The sequence below is a fragment of the Frieseomelitta varia genome, unplaced genomic scaffold, assembly GCF_011392965.1.
Source record: "Frieseomelitta varia isolate USP_RPSP 00005682 unplaced genomic scaffold, Fvar_1.2 scaffold_291, whole genome shotgun sequence".
Lineage (NCBI taxonomy): Eukaryota > Metazoa > Arthropoda > Insecta > Hymenoptera > Apidae > Frieseomelitta > Frieseomelitta varia.
In genome coordinates, this window is record NW_025110025.1 from 216637 (window position 1) to 231391 (window position 14755).

At 38.9% G+C, this 14755-nt stretch overlaps 1 protein-coding gene across 1 annotated transcript in view; it reads left to right on the plus strand.

Annotated features, from left to right (window-relative positions):
* The first annotated feature begins 3447 nt into the window (after nt 1–3447).
* The window catches only part of LOC122529521 (cadherin-89D), a 73460-nt gene continuing 62152 nt past the window's right edge, over nt 3448–14755 (plus strand). Inside the window, exon 1 of the mRNA XM_043655728.1 lies at nt 3448–3633. The gene's annotated coding sequence lies outside the window, so the exon portion shown is untranslated. The remainder of the gene's footprint in view (nt 3634–14755) is intronic.

Sequence of the window (14755 nt, forward strand, 5' to 3'; positions counted from 1 at the left end):
GGGAACATTTTCGGAAAAAAGATGATACAAAGGCGGAATGCACGCATTGTCACCATGAATTTAAAACTAAGTATGCCAATACTACTGGTTTATCACGTCATTTGAAGCATATGCATCCAAACAAAAGTACATGTACTAGAAAAGAAACTGAATCGATATAAAATTTGTCGCATGTACAAAATGATACACGAAAGATTGTTAAACCAAAAGATATAACAGAAGGAATTGCTCGAATAATGGTTCTAGATCTGCGATCTTTCGATATAGTGGGCTTTAACGAATTATTTATTCTTGTTACCAATCCTTTCCTGAATCCCAACTCTTTCGGGAATCCCGTTAAATCCGAGAATCTCAAAATTTTCGGGTACCTGTCCCGATTCAGAAGAAATTTTGTGTTCCCGACCCGACCCGATATTTCGGGTTCTCGCACATCTCTAGCGTCCGAATGTTAATGTTGAGCCACTCTAAAGGAAAGATGAGTTAAACGAGACACATATGTTTCCCTTTCTTTATAGAATTAGCTTAAACCCTCACGTTTCTCTCAAACACGCTCAGGAAGAAATGTACCTACGCGTTTCTGAGGAAGGGAAAAAGAAGGTTGCACGCGGCAATGCTTCCCTCGGTATTCGACTTGCATTCCCCTTTCTTTAACCTCGTTTCCACGTAAAACTCGCATTGTTATGCCGCGTATAGGCCGATGCCGGATAGAATGGAGTCCGAAATGTTAATTCATTCGATGCGCGTTGTCTCGTTTGCCACTACAATAAATCACAATATTCCGGGACAAATTCGAAGAAGAAGTAGGTGGCCCGAATTTATCGTTTTGAGAGAGAAAAAGAGAGAGAGAGAGAAGAAACGAAAGCGATGCTAGTTGTCGCGAGCGGATCTTTGTTCTTTCCAAAATTTCTTGGCAACATATCCGGAAACTTTCATCCTTTTTTACTAGAGGTTGATATTGTGGCCCCTTCTGGTAATTTTATCCCTCGTGGTATTATATTTTCCCTTTATTAACTATAGACACAGAGAAACACGTTTTTACTAACTGTTTTACAAAGTTGTTGCTAGTACGAATAATCTAGGCTGTAAAATAACGGTTCCTCGTTCTGCTAAAAAGGAAATACTTCTTAGTAAGTTAAGGAAGTTAAAAAGTTGGGATATATCTGATGAAAGATTTATAGAATCGATATTTACAAGCTAGGTCGTTTAATCTTTGATGTCTTTAAACTAAGTTTCTGAAGTGCGTGTGTAAGTTCATATTGGCTACACTATAATAGAGGTTTGGATTGATTTTATGATCTCCGGAAGTAAGAGCTCCAAATCAGAAATAAGTGCGCAGTATGAGTCTTAAAATTTATTCTCTCATATTTCAGATAGATTCATAGAATTCGTCATAATATAGTACTAATATAATTATATACATATATATATTTTTTCGAGTATAGTACTAATATAACATTTTTCTTTCGTTGCACGATGGTGTATTTAATGTTTTAAAAATACGTAACATACAATTGCTTCTATGTAACTAGTAAAAACAACTTTGACAAAAAGAATCGAGATATCAGCTTTCTTTATTATACGTAATTTTCCCTTTAACAAAATGTATCCAATTAACGCGATAATCATTTTATCCACATTCATCGGAACCATTTCTTCGTGTTTAAAAAACAGCTTAATAATAATTTTTCAGTCTTTCTTCTTTTCACTATTTCTTTCATTCTTTCGTTGCTGAAGAAAAAATAAAAAAAATATGATAGATATCCATCCGGTAGGACACGTTTTTGCTTTCACTTATTCGCTTGATCTAATCACCACGTTGCTCGTAACAAGAAACATATTAATTCGTTCGTTTACTCGTATCAGCAGAGCAAATTACTTCGTCACGTGTAATTTCCCCGGCACGTATCGATCGGGAATAACTTTTCTTATCCTTCGTCGATGAATAGAAAAGAAGAAGGAAAGGAGGGAAGAAACGGTCTGAACATTTCTCATAGTGTTTGACGCGTCGCGCGTAATGATGTAGAATAGTTACGTATGATCCAGCCGGTCGATTAATCCATTACTCTCCGGTTCTCGGTGATTAAAGCGTTATTGAATTGCGATGTTTAAACAAAATGCATCTATTACGCTGTGAATCGGTGTTCAGGAAACGATTCGCTTGGCTAATTAGAGCCACCGACCAATTATGGAAAAAGTAGCAGATTTTCTCTTGTGTGAAAAGGAATTTAGATAATCGCGTTAATATTTGACTACAGGCGGTTAAAATTCGAGCGTGTTCAGTGGCACGTTAGATTCTCCATGAACCGGAAACAATGGGAAACGTTTTCAGGGGAAACGATCGTCTCTGGATTTCTCTTACGTCGGCTCGATTTTTCTTTGATAATTGAACCGCGCTTCTTTAATGCGTTACGTGACAAATAGACTGCGGAGTTTTATGCGTTTATGGCAAATTTGAAGGTGGCAAAAAAAAAAAAAAGAAAAAAGAAAATGCATAAAATACATAAAATACACAAAGTAGATAGTACAATATTTATTATATAATATTTAATTGATGAAACAAATTTCTATGCAAATTTTATTTTCTTGAAACGTTTTAAACGAAAAAATTTAATTCCACATTTTTCACTTAATTTTGCGCATAGAATGTCAAATATATTTGATAAATTTTCAAATTCGAAAATAAAGGCTTCGACGAAAAAATTTTATTCTTTCTTTTCGACTCCGTTTTCCACATAGAATCACGTCCTACCTGATTGTACCACCAGTTTAAAGGGTTACATCCTGTATATTGATCCAAAGTAATTCCATACTTTCCTCAAATAAGAATATAATATAGATACAGAATTATAATCATCATTAGTTCCGAAACTCAAAATGTATATTTATTTTGAAGCTACCTTCTTGTTTAAAATTTTGCTTGTAATAGAAATTTTGGATGCAAAATTGAAAAAGAAAAGCAGAAAATAACAGAGTCCTGGCAATAAAATATCTCACACACTAATTCTTGAATCTTCTGTTCCACTGATTCATCGAACAAACTAGAAACACCACCTTAAAAATTACCTAAGCGGTCGAAATGAGTAACTTGTAACTTCTTGCAAGAATTTTCTCAGAGAGATTTGAGCAAGTTTTCATCAATTATTTGGACAAAAGCCTCTTTATTGAAGGATTTAAAACTTTCTCCTTTCCCCTGCCATTTCGTTTCTCTGATACACCAGTTTCGTGTCTCTTGGTGGTACCGAGCGAGGTAAACGATTCGTGAAACGACAACGCGTGACTGAGGCAAGAAAAGAGAAGAGAAGAGAAGAGACGAGAAGAGAACAGCCGCCGCCGGGTTCTTCAATCGCGAAGAACCCGGAAGGAACAGGTCATCTCATCTGCCGCATGCAGCGGATTTACGCCGGCCAGGTGAGCACAGGTAAATACACCCGGTCCAGTGCACGGCTGGCCGTCGACTCGGTAGGTAGCTCGTGCTTCTTCGGCCAACGTGGAAGAGGGATATCGAGTGCGTTCAACCCGTGGATCGCGCGTGATCCACGCCGGCCGACCTTGACACCGCGAGATTTACCCGAGGAGGAACCATTATCGTGGCCATGTGACCGGAACGATCCTGTCGGAGGACGCTTCCTGTCGGTACGTGTATCCATACGATCCTCCTTGAGACGTCTTCCTGTTATTCTACTCGACCGAGATCGAAACGAATTCTCGCCGGTTCGTAAAATAGTTTATTCTATTGGAGCTCGTGGACGGATCACGCGGAAAGGATCAACGATTCGGAGTCGAAAAGCAGGTTACCAGGCTATCGGCGTAGCCTGCGAGCCATGATCACCGGCGAAAAAAGGGGCAAACGAACGGCCACCGGGATATTTATTCCGCGAGCGATCGAGCGTGCAAGCGCTGGTTGAATTTCAAATTGAGACCCGTTCGTGAGTCGATCAGCGACGTCTTGCTGTTGGAAAGGACGATGGTCATTTTGACGATCTCCTCCCAGTCGGGATTCGGTAATTTTTAAGTTGGTTAACCCTTTGAGTGTCTAGCCCGTGCTAAAGTATCGTTATTTTATAATCAATAATACAATCATCAGTTCGTTTGATTTTTAATCATTCTTTTTTTTGGTTAAATAATTCGATTGAACGAGGAAGGTTTGATGGAGCTTGACGACGTTCGTACTTCAAATATTGTACGATTTGATTCGCGACATTTCGGTCGAATCTTTTTTTTAGTTAGGTAGGAAGAGAAATTCTTCCGATGTTCTTTCGAAATGCTTTTTGGAGTTGTTGCTTGGATGAAATCACACGGTGCAGTTTGATGCGGTTTGATTCGTTTAGGATTGAACGGGCGAGACGTGGAACGCTCGTCGCTAAGTTTTTAGCGATAGAAGCATTTTCCATGCACGCTGAATCACTGCGCCTCGAAACGGCGCTCGTAAAACACAAATTGCCGCGGGATCGTGAGAACGCTCTTCCATAGGAACTCTTGCGAAAGGAACGACGAGAGCTATTAATCGAAGCCGGCTGTTAACTCTGTGGTCGATCGACGCGGTCTCTTCGACCGATTCGTTCCTTTCGACGCCGATTAACAGAATGTAATCGCGCCCCATTTCACTCTAATTATCTGAATGCAACCTGCCTTGATTTCTGCTCTTCGCTTTCCCACTTCTTTCCCCTCTCGTTTTTCTGATCTCTGGATAATAACCGTGTAAATAAACCGAGTCATCGTAGAACGCACGATCATTAAACGTTGAAAAGATTTCGCTGCATCGACGTCATCAGGCGTCGCGTAGTTAGAAACAATTATTTAGGGATTTGTGAATTAAGTTAACGTCTCCAGGTTCGTAAATGCGTGAATAAACTTACGGTTAGTCAGTTACGGACATTTATTTGAGCAGGGATTTATAATGCATCATGTGGAGTTGATATGTTTTGGGGAGGTCGCTAGTTTCCTCATGCGCGATTCTCGAGCTGTTCTAACGGTAGTCGGCGTCTGTTACGAAATATTTTAAGTACGTTTCGCGCCGCAGGAAGTAACTGATGCGTTCGTTTTCAAGGAACCGTACAATCTGAAACTAAATTGCGAAAAATTGCAGGCAACCTTGGGTGCATTAATATCGCTTAGACTATGCGTATATATGTTTTATCTTATGTTGCTTGAATCATTCAGGGTCTGCAGTAATCCTTAATCAAATGTTTGCACATTCATTTCGTTAGTTTGTACAATAAATACGAAATATCGAATATAAGATTAGTCTGTTTATACACAAATACGATGCATATAGTTCAATTTTCAATAATTTCATTTCGCTAAATGATGAAAAATTTAATAATTGATCGGTACGTAAATGTTACAATAAATACAATGGTGTACAAAATAGTTTTTACAACCACGGTAAATGTAGATGAGCAATGCATATATGATGGTGGATGATGTATCAACAGAGTATCAACGAAATTGATATTACAATTATTAATGTAACAATTAATAATAAATAATCCAATAATAACTAATATTGATATAAATTGATACCGCGAAGGAATTAATATCAAATCATCTGGCAGCGAAAGATAAAATAGTGTAAAATAATTTTTCCATTACCACGTGTATCGTGTAATTATCGAAACACATACACACGTGTAAACGATTCGATATTTCGCGCCCCTATTTCCTGATCTTTAAAATCGTCACTTGACTATAATCTCTTCAAAGGCAGTTGAAGCATTTTCGTCGTTGAGTCTGTTGACTCTGTCTTCGAGATATCGTTCAAACAAATCTCATTCTCGTAGAAAGAAACGGCAAACGAGGCGTAGAGCAAAAAGGTGGAAAGACATTCGTGGGAATCACGGGCAGAGATCTAAGCTTCACCGGAGACGGACGAGCACGTAACACGCCCGCGAGTTGCGCGCAATTTTTTCGCAACGCTCATAGCCGATCCGCGAGCGGATAATCGTTTCGGGATTTTCCGGTGTTTTCTCGCGGATACGAAGTAATCGTACCGCGTTGGCAGGTATTGCAACGTACCTCTGCGGCTGAAGCATTGTACGAGAGGTCAGCAATGGCGCTGGTACCGCGGCGGTACCGTTTAATCTGTTTATTCGGCGTGCTAGCTCATTCTGAACCAGCCGCACGTTTTAAGGGGCCACGGTGTGTGCGTGGGACGCACACCGTTGCAATTTACTTACTCGCGCGCGTGCATACGCGAACCGAGAAATTTATGCGTGCGTTGATTGCGAGTAACGCCGAGCGGAGTTGGATTAATATTGATTACGAGTGACTGGAACACGACGGACAATTATTAGAGGTTGCCGGTTATGCGCGTACAAGGACGCGCGCGAAATTTGATTGATGAACTCGGTTTCAAAAACGCATTATTCTGGCGTTGTGTGTGTGTATGTGTGGGGCGCGGTATCAAATTGAAAAGGTCGGATCATTGGAACGAGAAATGAAAATCTAAAGCCCACTGCCTGGGAGAAACACTGGCCATGCGATTATTGTGCAATGTAAAAATAGGTTTTGCACGTAGTATTATATGCGTATGTTGGGAAATAGCGTGGATAATGAGCATTCGATCAGCGGTAGAAAATGTTTTTGTCTGAAATCTGCAAATTTATTAATAGTTGTTACAGAGAATTAGTATTAACAGGATGTAACGTTAGTAGGATAATAATAATAGCAAGTGGAGATTTTGAAAGCGCAGGTATATGAGCGTGCAACTTCTGTCACGTCGAGAACAGTTAAATTGATAATAAACGATCAGGTAATGACTCGATTAAATATACGAAACGTAAGAAATAGTAATTCATGGCGTTTGCGAGTCGCGCGGGTCTCTCACTATCAGAGACGCCATTCACACTTGTAACAGAAGCAGTTTCTCATTAATCATGCTGTCACATGTGAAACGGTTACCTGTTCTCAATTTCAGACTGCCTGTTTCCATCTGCACCGAAAATTACATAACGTCTTGCATTCGACTGCAAAGTACCATTACATAAACAAGGGGAAACACACGGAGTCATTCGTGAAAAAGTATCGTCGACTGTGAACAATCATCCATTGCGATTTGGTCGTTCGGTCACCGTTTCGTTTCGACTCGGTTCGATTCACCACAATTGTATATTCGGTAGCTAAGTTATAGAGATAGAATTAAATAGCTAAATTCTAGTTAAAGTGTAAAAGTAGAATTAAATAGAATTAATTGTGAGCAAAAATCTAAAACTCTAGAACCTGGTGAACTATTAGACCAAGTGATTTGTCACACTTGGTATTTTTCCATTCACTCACCTTTTGCTACATGATATTTTGAGACAGCTCGGATATTCACAGTAGAGTGAATCGCCGATAGAATATGAACAAGTATATAAGTAGAAGTATCATATCCTCCAAACGAATAAACGTATTAAACGTCGAAATTGAAGACTGGTTTCAGAATCGAGTAACGCTCGAACAACCGGCGGGACTGAAATTAATTCTAACGCGTAACCAGTTCCATAGTGCGTCAGGAACCACTTTAGCAGACGCAATTCTCGCGAAAGGCTTCTCGTGAGCACCGCATTTTCTTCTTAGCCATGGAAATTGCGACCGGTCGCGGTTAAACAGGTACTCCTTCTATAACACGGTACATGCGTAATCAGGCTCTTGCTAAATGTCGTGCAGCATGAAACTCGTTACCCGAGATTACGTACATGTAAATGAAAGATTGTTCTATAAAAATATATTTTTTTTATCTGCGTGATTATATTCGCTTCGAACGTCGACGAGTCGAGGATCATAGAAAATAAAGTCGTGTAGGTTTTGTGAACGATGTCTTGGAAATGTCATGGAAAAATTTTATTTTGCATGTTTGACGTACATATCTTCACTTTTGTCCAGTAGGTAATTTATTAGATTCAGTTGTACGTGAAAAATCGTCAAAGACGGTTTTCTCGAAAACGAAGTTTTCATTCTGCTTCCTCGATCTACTTTTCGTTTTAAAATATCGTTTTTTGGAGTCTATAGATTTATAAAACGTAGTTTTAGCACTTCTGATGTCTATGATTTTTCATTGTCCACGTTTTAACCACTCTTAAGTATTAAATTCTCAACAGTCAATTTTATGTTGAAATATTCTACTTTAAATCTCCGCGAAACCTTTAAACCATGCTCGTATCTCCTACCATGTGGCAGGAAACAATGCACTCGCGTCGCAATAATTCTGTTTTTATGTGCGCGAGAGCAGATTTCAATGGCGAGCATTCTAGCCATATTTGCAAGTATTCCTCCGTAGAAAGGAAAGGGAAACGATTTTCATGAACGAACAGATCCCAGGACCTATTTACTATTGAATTCTCTTGACCGTTCCCGGGCAACATTGAAACGATTCCGTGTCAGACTTCGAATATCATGGGATTTCTCGGTCGACGATCCTCTCGGTTTGAACGAACATACTACGTCATAAGCTCGTAAATGTCGATATATGTAGATGCCTTTACTGCGGTGACACGTATATTACAACACAGTTTTCAAACTTTAGGCTGCTTTCGTCGAAGCAAACTTTCTCTAATATTTAGCGTCTATTATCGACGATTGAACGATACTGCGAGAAACAATAAAACTCACAATTGCCGAATGTGAAATTGTGAGAGAGTCGGTGATCTCTAGTGAACGGATTAGTATGATTTTTCGATCGAGTCTTTTTAAACAATGCGTTGTCAATTCGGACATGATCATAGAATTTATTTTTTATCGTGTTTATTGGTCGGCTATGACAACGATTTCGTTACCGTACAGTTTTTGTACAGTTAGGTCTCGTTGCTGACGTTCTTTTCGCCACTTGTTTCCAAAAACGCATACGTGACCCACGCGACAATTCACACACGTATACTCGCATACACGTACATATATTCGCTGCCACGTGTCGGCCGTCACCACTCAGAGGTCATAATTTCGAATTGTATTAAAGACACACGTGTACACGAGTATACGTGTAATGAATATGCCTGTGTTTTAATTCGTGTACTTTTTTAATACACGAGCATTTTTTAACACACGATAATTAGATGCATAGGTACTAAAAAACATGTATCATAACATATAGAAACATATCATATCAGAAACAATATATATTGCAGGTGTATTCAAGTTTTATTTTGTATGGTAATTAATGTACAAGAAAATACATAAATAGTGCAGCGTGTGACATATTATAAATTGCAGGTAACAATGAAAAACGACATAATTTTGACACTAGAATTTATCAAAGTGGTCAGAATGGTTAGTTGATAATTTCCTATGGAAACATTATATATTTATAACGGTGTATTTTGTAGATACTCGAGTGACTTTTAATAAAATGTACCAAAAACTTTTGTTTTTCATTATATTATTAATATAACTTTTTCTTGCATCTTGCACTTTTAATTTCTCTGCTACAAATATTATACTATAGTCGTTGGTAGTTCTAATGTTGAAAAAAGATTTTAATTTTCAAAGTCTGTTTTAACATGAAAGGACTGATAAATCAGTAGGAGACTCCTTTTCACTTCTATAAAAATTTCCGACATTTGAAAGTTGTATATGTTCAGACGAAATTGAAAAGATTCGTTCGAATCGTACTTTATATTGCAATAATTTGAAAGTGTCTAAATACGTACGCACGCGTACCAAAATTTTTTTAAAAAGTAAACAGCACGCAATAAGTTTATTTCCCGAGATGTGTATTAGTTGAATCGATTCGCAAAGACGCGAGATCGTGAGATCCGACGCGACGTCCCGCTGCAGCTGACAAAACAATGATTATCGGAACGATGATCCGCTCGAGCGTGTCTCGTGTCCCAGCGTGCTCGATCGTGCGCCGCGCTGTTCGCGTAACGCTCGACTGATCAACGCTTGATCCCGAAAAGATTCGATATCCGTTTTACGATGTTGTGCCGCGTCCACACTGCCGTTGGCCAACAGTTCGCGAGCAGCTCGCAAATTGTTCGTCAACAATAATGTGGACAGTTGAGCGAATCGCGATCAGGATAAGACTATGGATTATTTATGGATTACATATATAAGAAATTTGAAGATGGAAAAATGTGAACGCATGCAATTTGCAAAAGAATATATTTAAAATATCTGAGTAGTGCAATACTCTGTATAATAATTAAAGAGAGAATAATTTTCTATCTGGTTTCTCTTTTTTGAAATTTTATTTATGAAAATAAGAATGGGCATAAAAGTAGACTTAAGTAATAATACTCAGTACCAAACAAATCGTGAATATTTTATTCAGATGACAGAGTATTCGAATAATGGGGACTCGATTAAGAAAGATTAGTATAGTTTATATCCCGTACCGGTAGAAACTCTACTATATTATCAAAATTGTCTTCATATTTGGATTTGGAACCAAACATGTGTTTCTTACCTCTTCGAAAATCTCGGAAATGTAAGACATATGAATATACGTCCGTCAACATTTGTTTGTAATCTTCAGTTGTAAATGTACGAACGAAACATATACATACGTATGACGACTTTTTCATCTTCAATCATCTCACATTAAAATTCTCCCGTTTTAATCATAAAATTACATTGATATCAACAAAGTCGACGAAAACGTACAACATTTGTTTTCTGTGATCTTCAGTTGTAAATCGATTTGCGATTGGTATGCACGAAATCTACGTTACGATCTTCTCGCTCTCAGTTGTATTAAAATTTCTCTCCTTGAGAATTTTCACAAATTCAGAGATTAAAATCAGAGGGAATCAACAAGAAAATGAAACTCGTATTCACCGTGTCTGTCGTTCGCGAGTCTCAATTACGAGACGACGATGTTTTATTAACAGTGCAAACGAAGCTCCGACATGCATATCGCTTCGATCGGGCATAAATCCGAAAAAAAAGAGGAGGAGCGAGAGCCATTAATTTCGCGGGACAAGGTTAGTTTTTCACTCTCTCGTCGTCTGAATTATCCGCGGTTCGATCGTCGGCGCATGGACATGCCGTCGATGTACGATGCGCTTCCGTGTGTCGACCTTGTCCTTCTTTGCGATTCCCAGCTCGATGGAGCTCCAGCTTGCGGAGTACGAGACCCGTACACACTCGTCCCGCGTTGGACGGCGTTATAATACGTGTAATGTCCACTTAGACACGGTCACGTTGCTTGGAAAGCAAGGAACAACGAGCGCAGACGAGGAGGAGAAGTAAATTTGTAATTACCAAGAGATACGATGGTGTGTGAGAGTTTTCCGGCCAGTTGCCGCTTTAGTTCCGTTTTCGAGAGGGGGGGAGGGTGATGGAGGAAGGAATGGAGGGAGGGGTTGGGGAGGATGAATCTTGGATAATGCCGGATTAAAGTATAAGGAGACAGCGAGGGAGAGAGGCACGATCAAGGAAAAGGCTCTTTTTATTTACAAGCCTAGGCTGGAGGAACGCTTGCTAGTTTATACGCTGTTTATAGGTCAAGGAAATGGAACTGCTTGGAAGAAATAAATCGATCTGACTTTCTTTTTTAAATTGTTTCGCGTTGCAACGGGATCAAGTAGATTCTTTTTCTATCAAATTATTCGACGTATTTTTACTGTAATATCACTTATTACAAGTTACCGAGTTAATCTCAATCATTTTATGCTTTGGTCGTCGACAGTTTTTTTATTGTCAATGGGTTAAGACCGTCCACGAGATTTCATCCAAGCGTCAGACATTCTTTGCCAGTCCTTGAACTTCACTTCTTGCATCACTTTGTAGCTAAAAAAATGAAAAGAAGAAAAGTAAACGATCTTTCTCTTCACTTTCGTATCTCTTCGAGTCCGAAACTGCAAATCACATTGCAGTGTCACTGCGTTCACGTGTGTCTGATGTCAAAGCGACGTCCAGTTGCTATGCAGAATGCAAGTCGGCGAAAAAGCAGAAGAAATCTTCTGGGGGCAAGGCACTTTCCTCACCGGCGATTTATCGGAGGTCGTGAGCGGCCTGCGTATCCGGCAGTGTCGGCAATCTGCCTCTTCCGCGCGCGACGTTTCGTGCACTTTTTAAAAATCTATCGAAAGCCGCGAGGAGAGCCGGCCGACCGCTAATTCGAACGAGTTTTTCACTTTTCCACTCGAGCACGGCCAGCTTTCAGCGTTTATCGTCCGAAAAGCGATTCGGTGTATTTACTCTATCGCGCTTGTTTTTCTCCACGAGACGAGATATATTCTTCCTTTCCTCTCAACGAATATTATCTGGACTCTGCTTTTATTTTCCTATTTTGAAAATTGAATTCTTCGTTCGATTAATGTCGTTGCCGGTCATCAGTTTCCAACAAATGATCTCCTATTTTCACGATAATAATATACAAAAATCAGCAATCGCAATATTTGGTATGACTTATATAACAATAAGTGTAAATCAAAATAATAATACTACAGAAATACGTAACTGAACTTACAATTGACATGGTGCGACGTAACAATAAATACAAATTAAAATAAGATACTACAAGCATATGTGACTGAATTTGCAATTTATCGTGTATCATTTACAACACGCCAGTTGAAACTTTAAATGCTTCGTCGAAATTTAGATTAAATTGAGAGATTATTCATATATCGCGGTATCGCTCGTGTAACACTTACATAAATAAACGTAAACACGAATCAGTCGATCAAGATTAAAAATTTTAATGCCGATTTCCTCTGAGCGCTAGCTCAGCCACCGGAACAGTAAGAGTTGTCGAATCAGATGAAACTCGGATCGCTTATCGAGGGTTTCGTTTCAAACGTGGCAACGACTGTCGCTCGTTTTTATCTAACTCTAAGTGAAATGAGAAAAGAAAAATTCGCGTGCGAACGGAACAACGCTATGGCAATGTTTTTCCGGCGTTTACGTCGCGTAGCTCGCGCTGAAATGATTAACGCAATCCAACGTCGACCTTAATAAGCGATAACTCTCGACTGTGTGTACGTACATACATGGTGCCGGGCGCGAGAATGAAAGTTACAGAACGCGCACGCGACACGGAGCGGAAGTTTCGCCGTAACCGATGTTATTACGCATCCCTTGGCAATCTGAAAACGATTTATCGGTTAGCCGAGGCGAGTGCATCGCGAACGACCTTACGGTTTTCTACACCGATCTACCGTTAGACTTTATCATTGCCATTAATGCTTCGCGGTCCGTGTGTTTGAGACAATAGACTAGAAATGTTAGAATTCATCTGCCAATTACTATTCGTAATGTACGATGCTTCTGTAATTCTGTCTGAAGCTACGAAGGCTGCAGATTGTTTGGAAAATATCGTTTTTTGGCTATTTTTGGAAATGACAATTTTTTTTCTTTTTTGATGATTTTTTAGGATGATTTACTAATGACAATTCCTTCGAGGACGATGATTCTTATGAAGATATTCACTAGATATTTTTTAAAAATGGACATTCTTCTAATGTGGCGATTTTCTTGGAGTATTCTTTGAGAGTGGACATTCTCTTGATACGCTAATTTTTTTTGAAGATGATCTTTCAATATTTTGTCAGGATAATGATTCTTCGAGGATGGTTCTTTAAGGATAGTGATTCTTTGAGGATACTTTTTGAGAATGGACATTCTTCCAATGTGACGATTTTTTTCGAATATTCTTTAAATTTTCTCTAAGAATGGATATTTCCTTAGCTCGGTAATTTCTACAAAATGTCCTGTTTAACGCGATGAATCTTTCAAGATATTTTTTGGATATTTTCAGAGAATGTTATTCGTGGATAATGATTTCACTAAACTGATTTATTCATCTGCTAGAATAAACTTAAAACGATTTTCGACAAAGGATCTACGAGTTACTCGGAATGACAGATACAAATCCTTTTAAAATTGATAATGCCTACAGATGTTTAGATGCAAGTGCATATTCGATTTCAAATTTATCAAGTGAAATCGATATAGAGATTTGTTTTAGTCATTACTTTCTCGTTTATAATAGAGGATATAAATTTTAGTAGGTAGTAGTGTACCACAATTACTATACCTGTCTCAATTATACGTGAGCACTCAATTGATTGCAAATATGAAATTAGTACGCTAGCCTCTGTCTGTGCCAAGCCATTTCAATTTTGGAACAGTTTCTCGTGCCAGGCGCTTTGCACGAAAGGTTCCGAAGCCAATGTTTAGTAAAAACCTGGCAATGTCTGGTCAAAATTGAAATTCAGTCTTTTTTTTCTCTAGTTTCTGCGAGGATTAAAATATGCAACTTTTTGAAATATCTTCGAAAGATACGTTTCTCTCGTCAGGCAAGAAAATTCATTCCGCTAACGGAATGGTGTTTTGCAAATCACTTTTCCGAACTTTCACTACCGTTCGAAGAAGAAGAAAGAAACGGAACGCAACATAGTTCATTTATGTAAATATATGAAACCAAACAACTTTCGACGACGAAACCGTCAGTCGTTGCATTGAAACGCGAGAAACGTGCGTCTTATGCATAAAACAAAGCGAAAAACTAAGAAAGAGAAAAGAGCAACGGAAAAAGTGGTTCATAAGTATTCCGGCGGCGAGGATTCCATGGTAAGTGTACCGAAATCGATGAAATTCATTCCTTTTCCCTTTTTATCCACTGGTCTAGTTGATATCGTGCCATCGGTCTCTCGCGTCTCTCTGCTCTCCATTTCTTGAACAAATTCACCGGGACGTTCGGTTTTATCGACACGGAGTCCGACTAGAAACTTGCTGAAATTCATTCGTTTAATCAGTCTAACGCGTTTCGCGTAAACAGTATTAGTCGAAAACAGTATCAGCGATGCGTCCAAACGTCCTTCGGATTAGCAAT